At 33.4% G+C, this 4,729-nt stretch overlaps 1 long non-coding RNA gene across 1 annotated transcript; it reads left to right on the top strand.

The window, feature by feature from the left end:
• Positions 1-390: 390 nt before the first annotated feature.
• On the top strand, positions 391-2,508 carry LOC147475033 (uncharacterized). Its single transcript, XR_015208688.1, has 3 exons — positions 391-474; positions 594-721; positions 2,212-2,508. It is a non-coding gene; the product is annotated as an uncharacterized LOC147475033 (long non-coding RNA).
• The last annotated feature ends 2,221 nt before the right edge of the window (positions 2,509-4,729 follow it).

Raw genomic sequence — 4,729 nt, 5'->3', positions numbered from 1 at the left:
AAGATTGGACTCTAAATTTACGCTTCTCGATCATCAATTGGGATATTTCGTTGGTTTGGGCTTGGTTGGCTAATAAGAAATCTAAGGAATTTCGGTATTAATTAAATAGCTTATGTTTATCTAAGATTTAGTTTTCCTTATAAACCTGTTTTCGCTTTTCGTTTGATTTCCTAGGTTGTGCTACATAGCTTTTTTTCTCTCACGGACACGTGCAAGTTATAGAATTTTTGTTACTTATTATTTTTTTTACTAGTTTTTTTTTTTTTTTTTCTAGTGAAATCAATCTTCGATAATGGGTTGGTTTATTCCTTGTTCATTTTGTTTTTGTCAAGTGAAAAGCTTCGCACATTGAACCTTTTACAAGATTGTTGTATTGTTATGGAACATGCAACGACATTCTCAAATTGATGAGAACAAATCTTTGGAGTCTGTTATGATTGGGAAGGTCGATAATTTTTCATGTGACACAAACTTGTAAGTTATATCACATTTTTCTTCCTCTTTCTAGTACATCTATGTTGTAGAAAGTGTATTCATCGATTTGTTTTTGTTCATACTATAAAGATTGTATGTGTTTTTATGCTTGTAATTAGATAACTCTTCATGGTCTTATAAAAGAGCTTCTTCTTTGATTCTTGGATGGAAGGGTGCCATTGATCTTTAATATATGAAGACGTCAAGCTTTTGAATGCATTTGACTAGTCTGATGTTTAATATTCTGGTTAGTTTTTTTTTTTCTTCATCTTCTTTGTTTTCATTGTTTTATTGTCTCGACTTTATCAATTAGAATTAGCATCAATCAGGCTTGTCAATATGGTTGGGGTTGAGGAATCACTTCTTTTGGATGTTCATCATTTGTTGTTGCATCCATTACCTTGAAGAAGTATTCATTGCTCATCTTTGTTTTTACTACCTTCTCTTTTATTTCTATGTTTGTTTGTTTTGTGCGTATGTATCACTCGGGTTTTGGGTCGGAACAAGCCATGTGTAACTTCATACAAGTATTTTTTGTTCCTTTATTTTCAAAGGTAAACTTTATTAGTAATTAACCCCATGACTAGGTAAATCATACATAAAGGGAACAACTTATAGAATTGCGAGGAAACAACTTATGGTGGTGTTTCTTTGGATAATGTTGAATTGTCTTGCATCTATTGTGCTGATATTATTAAGGGTCGTATCCATTGTGCTGATTTTATTAAGGGTTGTATCCCACTGGTTGCTTGCATTCAGATTGCTCCTTACGCCATCTATTATGCTGATTTTATTAAGGGTTGTATCCCACTATTGGCTTGCATTTAGATTGTTCCTTACGCCTTCTATTGTGCTGATTTTATTGGACTTTTCCATCCATTTTAGCTTACTTACAAAGTTTAGGAAAGTCATTTGGAGGGTTGCATGATTTAGAACTCTGATTAGTTTGCTGGTCACCAACACTTGAATAGTTAAGTTTCTGTTCAAAAGGGCGTAAGGAAAAATCTAAATGCATGTCCTTTTGCCTGACACATTGTTGTTTGAAGGAAAATAGTTCTTCTAGCTATTTTGATTTGTGAGTTTGTTGACATTGAGGATGCCATTAGGATGAGCGAGCAGACCCCTTCTTTTAGCTATTTTTATTCAAGTTCTTCATTTTTTCTATGTTAGTACCAACGTTCTGGTTTGATGCTTCTGAGGTTTACAAAATTTGAAGTTGAATAGCACACCACTCAACTTTATTCGTGTTTAATTTATATTAGCGTCTTGGTCCAAATATAGGTTCAACAATATTGCTCTAAGATACATTAGAAACATCAGCTCACCTTTGAAAATATTGTTTTCATTAGACATGTCTACCCACCCTTGTGCAAATTAGAACTCACATCACAAACCTGCCTTGGGCACCATAGAAATGTATTGATCAGACTATCGGTATCGCTCTTGTTTGTTGAATCTGATTCAGCTCCAATATACCAAGCTAGGTCTCGCATAACATGAATTTATTGAATTGTCTTTTCTCTTTGGTTGTTTTTGGAACACTTCTAGTTAATTTGCTCAGTTGCGGTGTTTATCTTTCCATAGTGTTAACAGAGTTATCCAAAGATGCCTTTTTTTAGTGAAGTAAATGCATAGTATGTTTCTGAACAATCCTTTTGTTTTGTGAAATGGGTTCTTTTATTACATTTCAGACTGAACCGATTCATGTTTGACTTGAGTTTGCTTTGCTGGATGTAGGTGACGAGGAAATTTAATGTGGTTTATAAAGGGGGGAGTGTTATTGGTCCAATGGGTATGGTTTCACAAGTTGTTCAAGGTAGTGGTTGCCATGTCCGACGATACAATCATTTTTGCTTTGAGAGGTATGTATGTTTTCCTCTCTGAAAGTCATTAGGCTTTCCAACAAAGCACATTTAGAAATTTATAATACTAGATTACTAGTTTAAGACTAACAAAAAGCTTCTTCCCTTTTCTGTTAATCCAATTTGAACCATGGGTTTTCAGCACTTGGTTCTACTGGTTTTTAGGGGTCAAACTATATGTTATGGATCAGTAGTGGGGTCAAATGTTTTGCATTGGTATAGATAACTGTTGTTCTTGTCCATAGGGTTTTAGTGATCTACTTTATGTTTTGCTACTTTGGTTGTCTATCTTTTGATCCGAATAAAAAAAAAAAAAATTCTATTGTGTTGGTTGTCTATCCTTCGTGTAATTGGCTTTATTTTACCTTTTTTTTACTTTCCTCCATGGTACACTCAGTCAGATAATTAGTAAAAGAAAGGAAGAAATGAAGGTAGTTGTAGTCTTGTAGATATGTACCATTAAAAAAGAACACCGCTATGTACGGGTATGGACCCCACTATGTATGTTTGGGAACAACACGAGCAATCTCGCCTTTGATTATTTTTCCTTTATTGAACTAGACACCAATTAAGTTCATGGTAACTTCCTACACTTTGCATATAATATATTTCATGTATGAACGTAGGTTGCCACCGTCTATATGCATCGTGTTTCAGTAATAATTTTTTCATTTTCTAGTAGCTTGACTTATTTTTAATACATTATGGTAATGTCATTTCTAATAATTTTTTTTTAACCATTTGCTAGTGTGCAGCGTTGTAAAAGCAAAGCCTTTCTTATAGAAGTGCATGTCAAAGAAAGAAATGAAGTTTTGAGTTGGACATATTAGGTGTACTTGTAATTAATGAATTAAATGTGTATGGTAAATTTTGTTGGTAAGAAATCATTCACCCATTTAGTACCATATTTTTTATGTCAAGACTTAGTATTTATGATCAATAAAATATATTTGTTTGACTTGAATGGTAGAGTTGGTATAAATTGTGTTTGGAATGGTAGAAGTATTTTGTGTTTCTTTACATGGTTATATGACTTGAATGGAGTTTTTTTTGGGGGGGGGTGCTACTGCAAGCTTGGGTGTGTGGGTGTGGGTGTGGGTGTAGGAGCAGGAGCAGGTAGTCCATATCCAAAACAACCGGCTAAAATATATATTATATTTTTTTTTCAAAACAGTCCCCATACACTAACGGATATATCCGTTACAAATTTGTTACAAATAAATATTGACTATTTGGTCAATGACATTAGTAACGATCATAAGTGTGACGAATGTCATGAAATGAACAAAATTCACTCGCAAGGTAAGTGTTACAAATTGGAACACTAACGGATATAAGCGTTACTTAAATTAATTTTAGTAACGAATATATCCGTTACAAATATTTATGTAAGTGACTGTAACACCCCAGATGTAACGGATATAAGCGTTAGTAAAAATATTAGTAACAATTATTACCGTTACCAAACCCCCTTTTTGGTGTAGTGTTTGCCCATATGATTCTCATTCAAAAAATAAAGAATTAGAGTTAATACAAAAGTAATGCTTTTAGTATATAACCCTATCAGTTCCAACATCAATGAAGTTCCTGGACTATAATAAACAAATCATATCCGATTCATGAAGCCAAAATAAAACCACAGATGCTAGATTATGTTACAAATGAATATCGTTGTAACAACTGTTCTAACTATTAAAAGCAAAACAATCGCTAAATCTTATGAGAAGGTTAGCAACAAGTGCTTCAAATAACACAAATACTCTACATTGTTTAGTTGCACATCTTTTTCCCTTACATCAAATATCGGTCATGCGGAAAAACACCCGCCCATCCTCACTACAAAACTTGTCAACATTGAACTTTTTTTGGAGTGTTGTACCCAATATCACAACCTGGAACATCACCACCGGCCAGGAACATGACCAACTTCACCACTAGGAGCATCACCACCAAAAAATCATGTAAGTTCAATAGAAAATAAAAATAAAAATAAATAGTTGAGCCAACAGTACACTCTAAGTTTACACGTACTATAACGTTATCACCATATAAGTTAAATAAGTACGAAACCAAAACATGTGTCGTACCTTGCTCACTGATCTTACTAAAAACAATAGTTTTACTACTGCTTCTAATGTTATCAATACTTAATTCTAATATACTCTCATAACATAATCTATAGCATAGATGAGTCACGAGGTCGTTCCACTCTTGCTTCTCAAACACTTAACGAATAAACATAGAAAATAACTAATCACTAATTATGAGAGTAATATGCTAGGAAAACAGTAAATTATGATGCTAAAATAGTGAATTAAATTGATAAAAGAAAGATATAGAGAAGGTTAATCCACCACGCGATTCGACTGGCTATTAGTTTGGTCATCGAATCG

This window comes from Coptis chinensis, chromosome 9, assembly GCF_015680905.1.
Source record: "Coptis chinensis isolate HL-2020 chromosome 9, ASM1568090v1, whole genome shotgun sequence".
Taxonomy (NCBI): Eukaryota; Viridiplantae; Streptophyta; class Magnoliopsida; order Ranunculales; family Ranunculaceae; genus Coptis; species Coptis chinensis.
The sequence above is the reverse complement of the archived record's forward strand: the minus strand, read 5'-3'. Positions and strand labels throughout refer to the sequence as shown.